This window comes from Lissotriton vulgaris, chromosome 7 (assembly GCF_964263255.1).
Source record: "Lissotriton vulgaris chromosome 7, aLisVul1.2, whole genome shotgun sequence".
Lineage (NCBI taxonomy): Eukaryota > Metazoa > Chordata > Amphibia > Caudata > Salamandridae > Lissotriton > Lissotriton vulgaris.
The window spans coordinates 243880367-243897640 of NC_141695.1; the positions used below are offsets into that span (position 1 = coordinate 243880367).

The 17274-nt window shown below is 46.7% G+C and overlaps 1 protein-coding gene across 5 annotated transcripts in view; it reads right to left on the reverse strand.

Annotated features, from left to right (window-relative positions):
* Nucleotides 1-17274, reverse strand: part of HPN (hepsin) — a 389596-nt gene that overhangs the window by 208196 nt on the left and 164126 nt on the right. For 3 of the 5 annotated variants that reach the window (XM_086930018.1, XM_086930021.1, XM_086930019.1), the window contains exon 2: nucleotides 6265-6375. The exons of the other annotated variants lie outside the window; for them this stretch is intronic. The gene's annotated coding sequence lies outside the window, so the exon portion shown is untranslated. The remainder of the gene's footprint in view (nucleotides 1-6264; nucleotides 6376-17274) is intronic. 5 annotated transcript variants of the gene reach the window in all.

A 17274-nucleotide genomic window follows, 5' to 3' on the forward strand; every position in this document is an offset into this window, starting at 1 on the left:
ACAGTGATTCGTCAAGCGGGGGCCGAGAAAAAAGGGGGGTCCCAAAATGTGTTTTTCCCATGCAATTTCCCATAGGAAACTTTAGCCGCAGCTACAGCCCGAACTGCTGAACGGAATTACACCAAATTTTTGTTAAATGATGTAAATCCGTTCAGTAGTTACTGAGAAAATCAAAAGTAAAATCACATATATATATCTATGGCCATGCAGGACTCGCGCACCCTCCGATGACAAGCTGTATGCTAATTGGCTGTCAACACTCCAAACCAGGAAGTGTTGGCAGCCATCTTGTGCCTTAGTAGAACCGAGGCACAAGAGAGCAGCGAAAAAAATGCAAAAAACATGAAAAGTGGGCAGGGTAAAAACACCCTGACACCCTAGGCCTGCTTCAGGGGTCCCACAAGGACCCCCAGGGCCAAAATAAAAAAAGAATCATTTTTTACATCGGCAAAATCCGCTCAAGGTGTGCGTATCCTGCCGATAAAAATAAAGGAAGCGCAGTCTCCCGCGCTTCGATGCTAATTTGCCCCCGGTGGACCAAGTCCCTGGGGCATGCTAAAAAAAAGTGTGGGGGGGCCTTATCCCCCCACACACTGCCCCGGGGACTGCCAGCCCCGGGGCTCGACTTAATTGTTATTGCGGGGGGACACTGCCGCCCGCAGCCCTGGGGGCCACCACCCCTCGGACTTTGTAAAATGTGGGAGGGGGGCCGCGCGGCCCTCCTCCTGGAGCCTTGTCATGGGCCTGGAGACCGGCACCCCCCAAGGCTGGCTCCTGCAGTGTCCCGGGGTGCCTACTCCCAGGACACTGTAGTTTGCTATGGCAGGGCAGGAGCCTCGAGGCTCCCACCCTGCCATGGCAAACTTGGTTTGAATTTTGAACGAGAGAGCAGGAAAACCTTCAATCTCTTTCAAAATACAAATCAAATTGTGTTTCTACATGGGGAGCTGCATCTTAGCAGCTCCCTGCGTGAAAAAGCAATCCTGGCTCCCGAAGGACGAGGGGAGTCGGCGGGACTGTGGGGGGATTGGGTACCCCCCCACGGTCCCCATCAGAGAGGGCCAGCCCCAGGGGCTGGCATCCCCAGGGATACAAGTGGCCCAGCAGGGGGGCCACGTTACTCCCCTCCCCATTTTTAAAAAAAAATTTATAAAATAAGAACAAAGTCCGGCCACGGGGGATGGCGTCCCCGGGGCTATAAATGGCCTAAGGAGGGAGGCAAGGCAGCCCCCCTCCAAAAACAAAAATATAAAAAAATATGGCCATGCCCCGGGGGATGATGTCCTCAGGGCAGATTTTGGCCTCTGGAGGGGGGCCACGCAGCCCCCTTCCCAAAAGGTTGAAAAAAAGGAAAAATTGGGGGGCAGGCCCTGGGGGATGGGGTCCCCAGGGCCAAGAATATTAGGAACAGAAGGGGGTACACACAGCCCCCTTCTTAAAAAAAAGACCGGTATCGTGACGGAGGCAACGCCCCTCCTTTGAACACTCTGCAAACGCACCCCAATGGCACGTTTGCCGATGGGAAACAAATTCCCCTTGAATACTAGGGGTCACTGGGGGCCAGCTAGCCCACCAGGAACCTCCAGTATGCGCCAGGGGGCTGCTTTGCAGAGAGGTGTTCTGAGGCCACGCCCCTTATTACACCTCTCTGCAACACAGCTCTCTGGCACTTAATGGAGGTAGCTTGTGGGCTAGTTGTACCCCAGGATCTTCAGTATTCAAGGGGAGTTAATCCCCCAACTTAAAACACACCAAGGGGCGCGTTTTCACAGTGGTGAAGGGAGGGGACAGGGCCTGAGTTGACGTTTGCTAACACACCCTGTGGCACAGTTTAAGTTGGGGAATTAATTCCTCTCCAATCCTGAGGGTGCCTGAGGGCCAACTAGCCCACCAGGTACCTCCAATAAGTGCCACAGAGCTGCATTGCAGAGTGTTGTAAAAAGAGGCATGGCCTCTGAACACCTCTCTGCAACGCAGCTCTCTGGCACATACTGGAGGTACCTCGTGGGCTAGTTGTAATTCCCCTTCAATCCTAAGGGACCCTGGGGGCCAACTAGCCCACCAGGTGCTTCCAGTAAGCGCCACTGTGCTGCGTTGCAGAGAGGTGGTCCAGGGCATGCCCATATTCTCTGCAACGCAGCTCTATGGTGCTAACTAGATATACCTGATGGGCTAGTTGTACCCAAGGGACACTCGGGATTCAAGGGCACTTTATCCCCCAAATTAAAACGGCCACAGGGCGTGTTTGCATACATCAGTTCAGCCCCCTCCCTTCACCAGTGTGCAAACGCACCCTGTGGTGCATTTTAAGAGGTAGTTTAAATCCCCCTGCCCTGTTATATTCCAGGGGCTTACAGATCATGCTAATCATGCTAATAACAGGGGTACCCCAATGCATAGTGTTCCCTAGTGTATGTAGATGTTTTAACTGTATTCAAAGTGTCTTTGAGCATAGCACTGGCTCTAGGACTGGTTAGTCAGAGTCAGTTATCTCCAGTACCCATCAGAAAAAGTTGAGGGTACAGGATGATATTGCAACAAAGCCTCTTTCTGCTCCTCTGCTTGTTCTTTCTGCACGTCTTCCTTCTTCCTGGACTTTTCTTCGTCTTTGAGGAATCTTGTTGCTTCTTTCTGCATTTCTTTTTCTTCTTTCTGTGTGTTTTTTCTTCTTTCTTCACATGTCCTACCTCTGTAGGCATAGTTAGAAACTAGCATTTAAAAAAGCTTTGAAATTCACTTAAAAAGCCATAGGATTCAGTTACGTTAAAGTTAGAAATTAGCATTTAATAAACCTTAGAAATTCACAGAAAAAAACATAGGTTTCAGGGGTGTTATAGTTAACTGGATAATTAACTTGTACAAAACCATTGAAATTCCACTTTTATAGTTAGTTCAGCTAACTATAACTCGCGCACCCACAATGCACTGCTGATGACGTCACATATTACATCACTCATGACATGGTCAGTGACAGCACGCATGACATCACTATTGACACATAAAATTTAAATCCTCATCACTAGTGGATCATGGGAAAAATATGAGTCACCAACTCATTGCCTAAGGAGATTAGACTGTCCCCAATCAACTTAACAATTTCTGTGTGATATAAAACAACATTACTCTTACTCAAACATTGAGCAAACTAGTGACCAAAAGTGTTCTTGATACCATGGGAAGACTAGGCTTTATCTTTCCTACCTTCATTTCTTTCAAACAGTCTAGACCTCAATAGCTGTATTGTGCTATCACATCTTTACTCTGTGTGGGCTCTATAATGGACTCCTCACCAAAGAATCATTAGACCATGATGAATTCAGGGCAATAAAACACAGTGCAAAACATGTTCTAAACCTGAGCTGACATCTGACTACCAGTTGCAAGATGAATGTCATTCACAGCTGCCTGCATTGCTGAATAAGCTATCAGTGGACAACAATCACCTACCTTGAATGATGTCTCACCTGCGGATGCTGCTGCCGACCAGGTTTTGAAACACACTTTATTAACCCCTTCCGTGCTCCCTCCCCAGTGCTGCTGATGCAGCCCCGCCCAACCTTTAGAACACCCGCACCGCGGGGGGAAACCACCGTGGTTAAGGTGTTAAACAAGCTCAGATTCTAAACAGGAAACTTAGAGTGGACACACTGACCTAGCACACGTATTTGGGGAAACATTTCAATTCTTGTCAAACGATATTATTGTTGTTGTTGTTGTTGTTGTATAAGCTTTATTCTACAAAAAAAATCATAAAAGCTTTAGCTAAAAAATGAATTTTTTAAAAGGAGGAATACAAACGTGCGACATCTTGAGCTTGGATGAACAGGCAGTACGACATGGTAATCAATTGGGCCCTTGGTGTAATAATACATATGTCATATTCAAATGATTAAAAATCAATACAACAGAGACAAATATGCAATTGATTAATCCAAAGGGAATAAACAAAAAAAAGGCAAATTAGACAGTTACATAGCACTTCATCTTAATAATAAATCATTAATATGCTAAGAAAATTGCATTTGTCCTAACATAGCAGCAAAAATTAACAGGTAAAGTGCTTGTGCATGAGAATTTGAACAGATTTGGAGTTGTGACAAATATTTGTCACAATCCAATTTAAATTAAAACTATGCCATTCTTGAAAGAGCCTTCCACCTAATAAGCCATGCCTATCCTAAAAACTTTGCTGTGCAGCATGCAAAAAGAGGTCTAGAATCAGACCTAAGAATTTGCAATGCTGTGTGGTGATCCGATGTGCCCAATTGCTGCCAAGTCAATTTTAGCCATTTAGCCTGTGGGGTGTTATATGCCGGGCAGGCAAACATTACATGGGCAGTGCTCTCTGTCATGGCTTTGCAGCATGGGCAGTCTTTTCAATTGCTTGGGTGCCATTTTGTACTCGTCTCACGAACAGGGAGGGTTCCATACCTAAAATGTATATACAACATCCTGTCCCTAGGGACCTGGATTATATCAAGGAGGAGCTCAAGATTTTTAATTTGAGAGTAAAATGCTGTTGTTAGTTTACCCACATTAGGTTTGCGGTTCTCCTGTTGGTCCACCCATTCCCAATATAGGTGTTTGAGCTCATCTCTCCTCGGGGGTTCCTGGCTATCCCAATAGCCATGGAGTCCACTAGCTGTCAACATTTTTTTTATTTGGAAATCCAGCCTATTTTTCAGCCAGTGTCTAAGCGGATGATCTCAGTGAGAGCTTCAGCACAAGAAAGAAGCTCAGGGGTCCGCCTAATGTAAGCCCAAAAAAGTAGTGGGCGAAACCTAGCTACATCATCGATTGACTGCCTGCCCATGTCCAGCAATAGAGAGATTACGGGAACATATTTAGGTAGTGTTACTAGATCTCTAAAAAATGTGTGTTTGGATCGGCAGAGCTTGTCAAGCTTGTTGAAACCCCAGACCTCTGCTCCGTAAAGAGTAGAGCTAACTTCTTTGGCGTCATAAACTTGGAAGGCGGGGGCTACCGGCCTAGTGTGTGAGAGGCGGTGTTCTTTGTCTTTTTCTCCGACCACTCGCTGGTGTCCCAACAGCATCTTTGCTAAGTGGGGTCCCCAAGACATTTTGTTAGATAGTCTTAGACCTAAGTAATCGAAAGTATCTACCCTTTCCAGGGGTTCCCCACATAGCAAAGAGTCTATCTTGTATTACTGGTGGCAGTTGAAGGATATAGATTTGGTTTTGAGCTGTTTATGACCAGTCCCTGATTATCGTATAAGAGTTGGAATCTGTCATGGAGGCATTGCAACCCAACTGGGGTCTTAGATATCAGCGGGGTGTCATCTGTAAACAACAAAGTTGGTACCGTGTTGCCCACCAGGATAGGCGAGTCTGCAGGCACCTCCTGAAGAAAATCGACCACCCCATTCACGTACAGGGAGAACAAAGTTGGGGCCAGAACACAGGCCTGTCGGACACCTCTGTTGACAGGGATGCATTCTATTAGCTGCCCCTGAACCCCCACCTGACCTGGGCAAAGTTGCCCTTGTAGAGCCGGATCAGCAGTTTAAGGACGAAGGGGGGATGCTCATTTCGCCAAGCGTCATCCACATTTTGGATCTAGGGACCAGGTCAAAGGCAGTCTTCAAGTCGATAAATGTGAGATAGAGACTGCCTTTGCCTAACAGTACTACCTTCCAATAAATAAGGTGGAGTCTAAATACCTGATTCATTGTCCCAGTCTTTCGTCTTAATCTGGCCAGGTATTGGGAAAGGATGGGTTCATACTCAGTCCATAACTGTGTCCTATGCACAAGCACTCGGCCTAAGACATTCTGCAAAGCATCAATCAGGCTGATTGGTCTATAATTGGAAGGATCGTCTCTAGCACCCTTTTTGTAAATGGGAACTACTTCAGCGGCCCGAACAATGACTCTTGGACCGGAGCTCCGCTTGCTATTGTAATTACTAATAATAGGATGTAACGTGCCCAAGGAGGGGGATCGGTCAAACTATATTAAGCAAAAGTAGTGTCTATCTCGGGGAAAAGTTCAGAGGGGATATTTTTATTAAACGCTGACATTACCATCCCACGGGAAAGACATTTGGGTTCCAGGGGATTGATGGACCAGTTCTGTGCTCTTGGGAAATTCCACTTCTCTCCATCACCTCTTGGACATGTGATGGGAGGTAGGCCATACTTGTCCATCATCCGACATCAAGTTAATGTTTAATGTCGATCCTGCCAAATAGTAGACATATCGTCCTGTCCTGGGAACCCCACCAGGAGTCTGTTTGCTTTACTCACCGCCCTTCGCTGACATTTCTGCTGGGTAAAAGTTAATGATCCACCTGGAGTCCAGGAGCAGACGTCGCAATCCAGAATCAGGGTATCGTGACGTTGAATTTGGGCAACACTCTTAAAAGAAAGAGAGACAAGATTATGTTTTATTCCCATGCACCAAAGCTGTAGGCTCAGAATCTAGCCATGTGTTTATGGGTGACACTATTTTATTAATGAGGTTTACTAGAAACTTGCCAATTCTTGGACTGTGCCAACGTAGTTGTTCTGCAACCAGGGTTGACGTCAGTGTAACAAACTAGTTAATGAGCAAAAGGGCAGTGTGGGAACGCTCTGCCAGCACTGATTGTTCTTTGCCCTGTCCCCTTGTCATCGCTTCTCAAAAGGTTGAACTCCAGGTCTATATTTGTATTTATTTATTGATTAATAAGAAAGTATACGTTTATTGTTCTATTGTTAACCGCGAATTTTAGATTGTTTTAGAACTTGAAACTCATATGCACGTATTTGTATATATTTGTATGTGTTTCTCTTTTGAAAATTTCTGCAATTAAGTGGTCGCAGAATCCAGTAATAATGTGTTTGGCATTAACAAATAATGCAAAATAAATACATTCCAGATTGGGTGACAAGTGGATTGAAAAAAGTGGAGATATGGCTTTGGTCGTTTGACATCACTTAAAAACGTGTGGTACAGCACCTGCAAGGCATACACGTAACAGCCCTGGGACCTACTGTCCAGCTAGTGCAAGGTCAAACAGTGGAACAGGGGAAAGCTTTTTTCGTGAGGCATTAGAGGAGGGATTTTGAAGGAATTGGAAACTCCCTGAAAACTGAGATGTTCAATATTTCATTTAATACCCACATAGAACTAGTCGTGTACAAGGCTAAAATCTGAAAAGAGTTCTGATGTATCTAAAAGCTAAGTGAATACATATATTTTAAGCATCGATTTTATTTTGTGAGAAGTAGGTCTTTCTCCAAGAATCTATTCTTTTGTCATATTCGAATATATTTTTGGCACAGAACCCTTTTTTCAATTGTTAAGCTATTGTTTTGGCGAGGTTTGTTTATAGAAGATTCCATCAGATTTTTTTGTGAAAGAAAAGATATGTTTATGCCATTTGTGTGGAAAGATTTGATAGTTTTATAAGCGTATTTTACCGCAATTTACCTAATTTGCCTTTGGGCAAAGACAATTAAGTAAGTATTCCTATTAAACACAATTAAAGGCTGGTAAATTGCTTTTTAAACAATAATAGGGATGTCTTACCCTGTCACATGACTCTCTAAAGACCAAAGAAAGAGAAGCTGTAATTTTCATTCCAGTCAAAGACGCATGCATAAGCACTAGACTGATAACTTAATCACTTGATGCTCCACTTTTTAACAGTAAATTGGAATTGATGAACGTGGTATATAACAATTTTAAAACTCACCTTTTTAAAATGCTGCTGCAAGAAAAATGCGGCTATCTTTTGCAGTTGATGTTTGTAATAACTATGCACACAGTAATTGTATGCACACAGAGGTTGCAAATAGTGCATGCAAATTGCACCCTGACATCGATCATCCTGTCATTTTGTGATGCAACCTATGTACTAATAGGTCACATTGAGCAAAGGACATCTTAATAGGGTCACAAATCAAAACACCTAATGAATATTAAATATTGAGGGGCTTATTTAGAAGCCCATTGTGACACCGGTGCATCACTTTTTATTATGTACCCGCAGCGAGTGTGCCTGCCTATATTTACAAGGCCACGTAAAGCCACCCTGAGTGGCTTTTCATGGCCTTGTAAATATGGATCCCTTTCACACATTACATTGTGTGAAAGTGGCGTTCCATGAGGGTTGCTGTGGATGTTCTAATGCAACATCCGTAGAACCTGACGCATTCCTGGATTTACAAGATTTTGAAGACCTGGGAATGCGCCAGATTCCTATGCCTCGCCACGGGAGGTTTAAGGGTGGCACAACAAGGTAACATACCGCTGTTTCTTCTGGTTTTTCCTTTTTAGGTCGAGCCTGGGCATTGCATGGGCTCTGCGAGGCATGCTGTATTCGAGTATAGATTTGAAGTTCCGCCCACTTGCCACCCATTTTTTTTCATTTGCTTGTGTCATTGTGCTTTCTAAACGTTGGATTCTGATTTGTTAATAGGCTTTGTACTACCTTGTCTTCATTTGCACAACATGCTTTCCAGCAACATTCAGTGCACCATGCGCTCTTTCACTTTCCAAGTAGCCGGAACTACAATGGCTGCTTCTTTGAACTGAAGTAGGTCTTGCATTTACAAGAGCTTGAGCTATTGGCTCCGTAAATGACAATGCCTTTTCTTTATGTTTAATTATCAACAAAGATAAATAAATGCATTGTAATTTACAATGCCAATAGCTTAAACTCTTGCAAATGAAAGACCTGTAGCATTGCAAATGCATGTTCTATGTGTGCTGCATTCACTACCTTCTCCCTCTGAGACTGCCCAACATTTGTGGTCACAAAGCAATAATGCATTCTATTTTGATCCCCATGCAGGCGAGGGGTGCCCGTTCCTATTTATGATTTGTAATGGGCTGCAAAATGCCGTTCACATAACAGACAGACTTTGTTGATTCGTAAAAAGGATCTGCTACGTACAAAAAGGTGTTTCGCTATCACAAACTCTGTGGTTCAGTGAATCAGAGGCTATGCTACCACAAAATTCTTTTGTAAATTAGGCACATATGTTCCTGTCATCTACAACCATGCCACTTGTGTTGATGTCAATAACAGGATGCATTTACTGCGCAGACGACCTCGCCCCGCTGGAGACCCCGCCGAGCAGACCCGGCAGCAAGAAAGCCCCATGGTTTAACGACGAACTCAAGAGCTCCAAAAAGAACTGCAGAGCACTCGAGAAAACCTGGCGCAGAGACCCAACACCGGGCAACATTACTGCCCTCAAGCTCGCCACCCGAAAACACCACCAACTGATCCGCGCCACCAAGAAAACCGCATTCAAGGAACGACTGGACAACAACGCACACAACAGCAAGGAACTCTTCAACATCGTGAAAGAGCTCTCCAACCCCAAAGCCGGAAACAACAACGTCACCCCTTCGCAAGACCTCTGCAACTCCCTCGCCTCCTACTTCCACAACAAGATCGCGGACATCCACAACAGCTTCAGCACTCAACCGACGCACGCAACGACAGAACCACCGCCCACCACCACCACCCTCCGCGCCTGGACCCCGATCAGCATCGAAGACACCACCCGCACGATGAACTCCATCCACTCCGGATCTCCGACAGACCCCTGCCCTCACCATGTCTTCAACAAGGCCGACACTGTCATCGCACCCCACCTGCGGGACATCATCAACACCTCCTTCGACACCGCCACCTTCCCGGAGAGCTGGAAGCACGCCGAACTCAGCGCTCTACTCAAGAAACCATCAGCCGACCCCACCGACCTCAAAAACTACCGCCCCATCTCGCTGCTCCCGTCAACAAGCAACTGGCCACCTTCCTCGAGACAAACGGTTCCCTCGACCTCTCGCAGTCTGGCTTCCGGGCCAACCACAGCACCGAGACCGCCCTGATCGCAGCTACCAATGACATCCGAGCCCAGCTCGACAACGGAGAAACGGCGGCCCTCATCCTCCTGGACCTCTCTGCGGCCTTCGACACCGTCTGCCACCGTACCCTAGTAAAGCGCCTCAGCAACATCGGAATCCAGGAGAAGGCACTGGAGTGGATCATCTCCTTCCTCGCCGGAAGGACACAGAGAGTCCGCCTCCCCCGTTCAGATCGGAGGCCACCAAAGTCATCTGCGGCGTTCCTCAAGGCTCCTCGCTCAGCCCAACACTCTTTAACGTCTACATGAGCCCCCTCGCAGCCAGCGCACACCAGCACAACCTCAACATCATCTCCTACGCCGACGACACCCAGCTGATCCTCTCCCTCACCAACGAACCCACCACCGCCAGAGCCAACCTGCACGAAGGGATGACAGACGTGGCCAAATGGATGTGGAACAGCCGCCTGAAACTGAACTCGGACAAGACGGAAGTCCTCATCCTCGGACCCTCACTCTCCGCTTTGGGACAACTCCTGGTGGGCCCCTGCCCTGGGCAGCGCACCCAAACCAACAGACCACGCACGCAACCTGGGCTTCATCCTGGACTCCTCCCTCTCCATGACCAGACAAGTCAACGCCGTCTCCTCGTCGTGCTTCAACATCCTGCGCATGCTACGCAAGATCTTCCGATGGATCCCTTCCGAGACCAGGAAGACGGTCACCCAGGCCCTCGTCACCAGCCGTCTGGACTACGGCAACTCCCTCTACGCCGGAACGACCTCCAAACTCCAGAAGAGACTCCAGCGGATCCAGAACACCTCAGCACGACTCATCCTGGACATCCCCCGCCGCAGCCACATCTCCGGACACCTGAGAGACCTGCACTGGCTCCCGGTTAACAAGAGAATCACCTTCCGGCTCCTCACCCACGCACACAAAGCCCTACACAACCAAGGCCCAGGATATCTCAACAGCTGCCTCAACTTCTACGCTCCAAAACGCCAGCTTCGATCGCCCAGCCACGCCCTCGCCGCCGTCCCCCGCATCCGAAGAGCCACCACAGGAGGAAGGTCCTTCTCCTACCTGGCCGCCAAGACTTGGAACTCCCTTCCGACCCGCCTCCGCCTGACCCAAGACCACCTCGCCTTCAGGAAGCAGCTCAAGACCTGGCTGTTCGAGCAGTAGCGGACCCCGCCCACCCCCCCCAGCACCTTGAGACCCTCCGGGTGAGTAGCGCGCTATATAAATTCTCTGATTGATTGATTGATTGATTTCAGATTAACCCCTTCCATGCTCATGACGGAACGGTTCCGTCATGAGCGTCGGTTGAGCTGTGCTCATGACGGAACCATTCCGTCATGAGCCGACAGGCTCATTAGAACCTTCAGCACAGCATGAAAATTCGCATTGCGCTGAAGGGGTTAAAGCTTCACAGTTTGCTCCATTGAGTTGGCTTGAATCTACTGTGTCCCTAGATGATCTTCTTGGGGGGTGGAGGCTCTTCATGCTGCCCTGCTATGAACAGTAAAATACCTTAGCCAACTCAGCTGGCTCATCTAAGTACTGTTGCACGGTTCTTCAAATAGTAGCACCTGTGCATCAGTATTGGTTTAATATATTTGAAAGCTGTGCTTCTTTAGATTTCCTCCCATATTTTGCTTGCCATGAAGACCGCACTAGCATATGTTAAGTCTTGTTCTCGCTATGTATGTCTATGCTTTCATTCATTTTTCTCAGTTCTTTTTGGGTGTTCTCAATCAGACGACTTTTTATTAAGTATATAGCTACATACATATATATGTATATTTACTGAAAAAACAAAGGTTACAGGGACGTTATAGTTTGGCTCAAAATTCACTCATACAAAACCATTGAAACCAATGTAATTCAGCAGTTATAGTTATGTGAGCTAACCATGACTTACGCTTCAGCAAAACACTGTTTATTTATTTATTTATTTTGAAGATTGTAAAGCACGCGGCTGCCCCCAACGGGGGTGTCCCGGCGCTACAGACTGAGGCGGTACCAAGGAGTCAGGCAAGGCGTGGCTATAGGTTGGAAAAAAGATATGTTTTCAGTTTGCGTCGGAACACTGGTTCAGATGTGATCAGCCGAAGACACGGTGGGAGGCTATTCCACAGTTTAGCCGTCACCACAGCGAAGGCTCTTCCCCCTGTCCTAAAACGGCAAAAGCGGGGAGAGTAGAGAAGGCAAAGATGGTTTGATCTCAGAGCGCGAGCAGACTGAACTGGCTTTAGTCTGCATCTGAGATAGGCCGGGCCAAAGCCATTAAGTGCCCTGAAAGCCAGCACCAATTGGATGCAATAAATGACTGGCAGCCAATGAAGTTTCCTCAGGTGTGGGGTGATTGAGTAGCGATAGGGAATATTACAGATCAGCATAGCAGCTGCATTCTGCACCAATTGTAGTCATTTAATCAGGTATGCCGTAGCTCCAGCATACAGGCTGTTGGAATAGTCCTGGTGTGAGGTGATTAAAGCATGGATGACAGTCCTGCGTGAGTAGAGGGGGAGGAAAGAAAAAATGTCCTAATCATGCGGAGCTTACCAAAGCAAGCCGAGGTGACCTTATTGATTTGTGTCTCACAGGACAATTTATTGTCAAAATGAAAGCCCAGGTTTCGTACTGATTTAACTGGGACCGGGGGGGGGATAAAGTTTTGATGGCCACCACAAAATGGAAGGAAGTAAGATGCTCTGGTTGAAGATTAAAACCTCAGTTTTATCGGTGTTCAGTTTATGGGTGTTGAGAGTCATCCAGAAGGAAATGTTGATGAGGCAGCATCTAAAGTTGGTAAAGCCGCCGTCAGAGTGATCTCTAAAGGAAAACACAAGCTGAGTGTCATCCATGTAAGAGATCACTCTGACCCCCCAGGATTCCACAACCTCAGCCGGAGAAGAAAGGCAAACATTAAAAAAGAGAGGACTAAGTGCAGAGCCCTGTGGTACGCCACAAGTAAGCAGTTTATCCTCAGAAACAAAAGGCCGAAGGGGGACCCGCTGCGCTCTGCCGGTCAGAAAAGACCTAATCCAGGCCAAAGGGGTGTCCCGTATTCCAAAGCTGGATAGTCTATCCTGCAGGATGGTATGCGAGACGGTATCAAACGCCACGGATAAGGCGAGGAGCACCAGCATGGCCTCCTTGCCTACATCCAAGCATTTGCGAATACTCTCGGATACCTCCAATAGGGCAGTCTCTGTGCTGAAACCGGATCTGAAGCCCGACTGTGAGTCATGGAGTAGTAGTCTGGACTCCAGATAATCAGCTAGTTGCTCTTGCCCAACTTTCTGGAGTATTTTGGCTGGCTTAGGGAGAAGCGAGATAGGCCGATAGTTGCTGAAAACTGAGGGGTCAGCACCAGCTTTCTTCAAAATGGGGATCAGCATAGTCTGCTTCCATAAGGAGGGAAACTGTCCCGAGCGCAGCGATGTATACCATATGGAGAGTAATAGGCCCACCAAGAGGGGGGCCAAAAAGCTGAGTACCTAGGCGATGGGCCGGGTCGAGAGGTGACCCGGACTTACATAATCGAAGCCTAGTCAGTGCAGTGTCCTTAGACAAGGGTTTGAAAGATACAAACCCCTCCTCAACGGGGACCCTGGGGATTGGCAAAGGTGATGCTGAGGTGAGAGTGAAAGAGGCAGAAATATCAGCAATTTTGTCATAGAAGAAATTTGAAAAACCGTCACAGAGGGTTTGACTAGGTGGGATCGGACACAACAAGGCTGAGGGTTTGGCAAATTCCTTCACAATTTTAAATAACATTTTGGAAGTGTTCTCGGCTGCATTAATTTTGCTGACAAAATATTCCCTCATAGTGGCATGCTTAAGTTTATGAAATCTTTTTAATGCGGATCTGTAGGTGGCTTTGGCGACGGTATCATACGATCGTCTCCAATTGCGTTCCAGTTTTTAACAATTCCTTTTTTCTATGCAAAGAACCGCAGAAAACCAAGGTGCAGAGGGCTTTGTTCTAGATGAAGATATGGGTCTTGAAGGAGCAATGGCGTCAATGGCAGAGGAAAGGTTGGAGTTGAAGTTGGAAACATCAGTATTCAGATCATTGAATGTCTGGATTGATTAGAAAATATCGGATCAAGGGTATGGCCTGCGAGGTGTGTCCGGCCCTGTACCTGCTGCTGCATGTTGAGGCCCTGCATGGTATCCAGGAGATATCTAACCTTTGTGCACGCGGTGACGTCCACATCAGTGTTAAAATCTCTAAGAACAATAAAATGGGGGTGTTTAAGGGAGAGATCCGCAATAGAGGCAAAGAGTTCTGTGATAGGAGATGGCAAGTTGCCAGGGGGATTATATAGCAAGATACCAGCTAGAATAAGAGTGGAGGCATCTGGTATGTAAAAATACATAGCTTCGACAGGCCCAAGGTTGGTAAGTTTTCTAGACGTGATCCTCCAGTGGGATTGAAGGATAATGTCGATCTCGCCACCTGCCTTAAGACCCGGGCGATGGATCCCAACAAAGCGATCGTCTGGGGGAATTGCCAGATTAATATCAGGGTTGGAGGAATCCTTGGTCCATGTCTCTGTTAAGAACATAAGATCCCAAGAGTGGGTCGAAAGAGAGAGCCAAATATCTTCTGCGTGACACGGGAGGGATCTACAATTCAGCAGGCAGGCTTTGACAGATTTTGGGGAATTGGGGTGCAGGGCACCTCTGGCCTGTAGAGGGGAAGTTTACTGGAAGGTTTCAGAGTGAACGAATAGTTATCACATCTGAAATCCTCCTTAACAAGTCCAGACAGACTACAGTTTACAGGGCGAGTGCAGTCACCTTGTCTCAAAGACAATAGCTGGGACATAGTCCAGCATAGTCGAATAGTGCGAGGGCAGCCGGCATCATGGCTGGAGCTGGTCACGGAACAGGCGTGGACTGGCGCAGATGGGCTTGCCTTTGGCGCGCATTAAGCGCGCCAGCGGCACGCCCATTGCGTGCGTCCGCTGGGCGTAGGGAAAGACATGTCCGTTAATTGGTTCGAAAGCTAACCCCTCGCTCCACCCTCACAGCCGGAAATGACGCTCGGCTGCCCTCACTACCCTCCACAACAATCGGGCAAGCCCCTGGTGGACCGGGGTAGGGGCGGAAGAGTGAAGGTATGGGGCACAAGAGTAGTCATGACCAGGAATGCAGGTAAACACACACACTTTGTCAAGTGAAAAAGATAAAAACAATTTTAAAAATAGAGAGCAGAGGTAGTGTCCACCTACTACAGCTAGCGCGAGATCGCTCGGTGCAGCGCGCATCCGCTGCGGGTAGGGAAAGGCATGTCTGTTAAGCAGGCTAGAATGCTAACCCCTCGCTCCACCCTCCCAGACAGAAATGACGCTCGCCTGCCCTCACTACCCTCCACAACAATCGGCAAAGCCTTATGACCACACATATTACATAACTCATGACATGGTTAGTGACAACACTGATGACATCACTGATACATCTCAAATGCATCACTGATGAAATCATCCCATGTGTGTGTTTTGTAAACTTCTCTAAAACTTAAAGACAAATACAAATCTGCAGGTAAAGTAAAATTACTATTCTTTATACACTAGTACTTAGTCATAATATATCTAATAGATCTCATCTTAGTGGCTGTGTGACTATCAGTGTGGGAGTAGATTTCTGAATGGCTGTATGGGTGTGTGAGTGGCTGTGTGAATAGCTGTATTGGAGAATGAGTGGGTGTGTGAGTGGCTGTATGGGTGACTGATTGACAGCTGTGTGTTGATGTATGGGTGAGCGAGTTGGTGTGTGACAGGCTTTTCGAGTGAGTAGCTATTGAGTGTGCGTATAGGTACATTTATCTTCCTTCTCTAACTGATCTTGTTCCAACTTCCTCTGTCTACACTTGTTTGTTAGCAAAAATACTTCTATTAGGGTAGTTTTCACACTGAAGCTGGTCATTGTGGAACTTCTGTATGGGTGACAATCTCTGTCTCTGTCCTGGTGGATAATCTCTTAATCCTTGTAGCTTCAATTCTGGGCTGGGGAGCAAAAGTCAGATGATGAATTTGGGATGGCTTCTGTGGTACTCTTGGATCAAAATGTGTGCCACAATTGTGGATTGAGTCTGGTTAATGGGCTCTAAAAGGTATAGCACAGTTTACTGTTTGTTTGAAGTAAATGTGCTATTGTTGCAAGGTAGACCGATGATTGGCAGGCTTTCGGGAAGGCTGCAGTGGAGAATGTTGATGGTGTGGGGATTCTGAGCCTGTATCCTCTCTTGTAGCCTCTTTCATTCTCATGTACACCTATATAAAAGGTGTACAATCTGTTTCTTTTTAACAGGCCAAATGTTTTCCCCTTTTAAAAAACCTAACTCAAACCTCAATAATCAAAGCAATTACAGGCTTATTTCCTTGATGACAGCCCTGTCAAAAATTGCTGAGAAGTTAGTTTACCAGCAGTTGTCCAACTACAGTGAATCTAATATGCTTCCTCACCCGAGCCAGTCTGGGTTTAGCCACAATTCAGTACAGAGACACCGCTGTTTGAAGTCTCTGAACTGATAAAACGCCCTGTAGATGTAGGAGGAATGGCAGTCTTGGTACTGCTAGAGCTTTCGTCGTCATTTGGCATGGTTCCACCCTTCAGGTTGCTCACCCGCCTTTATGACATGGGCACAGCACTGCAGTGGCTTGAATTTTTTCTTGAGGACAGATTCCAGGACCACCTTGCTTGTCTGGTAACAGCTGTGTCTCAATAGTGGTGCCCTCTTTAGGAATAGTAAGTCAATTGCAAAAGATGCCATTAAACTCTTCTTATCAACACATTTTTAATGGAAGAGTTTCAATCAACTGCAATGCAACACAGAGGTCCTTAGCTCTCATTAAAATTTCAGCCCTACCTGCAAGCACACCAAAAAAATTAGGGCTTCTGCGCCCATCCTACAAGCTGACATGGTAAAAACATGGATCTGAACTTTGATAAACAGCTGATACTGCACAAACAAATCAACACAGTAGTCAGAACGTGTTTTGGTCTTGCATTTCCTCTTTAAAAACTGATGGATATCAGTGAGCCTGGCCTTGATTATGTCCAGGCTGGATTATGCCAATGCCCTTGATGCTTTGTCCAGAATGCGGCAGCTCGTCTGGCTCTCAATTTACATAGACAAGCTTCTGTCTTGCTACATTTGAGGGACCTGGACAGCTTCCCTGTTAAACAGAGAATCCTGTTCAAAACCCTTTTCAAAATCCTTGTAATTATGTATAGAGCAATGAACTACTCAGGTGTCATCCAGTATATATCATTGTACTCCTTCTAGAATCGTGCACTCTTCCTGTGGCCACTTGCCCAAAGTTACTAATGTCTGGCTGGCAAAAGCAGGAAGCAGATCATTTTATCTTCTTGGCACACAAGCCTGGAATAGGCTTCCTGCTGAACTGCTTCAAAGTGATGGAGTGTGGC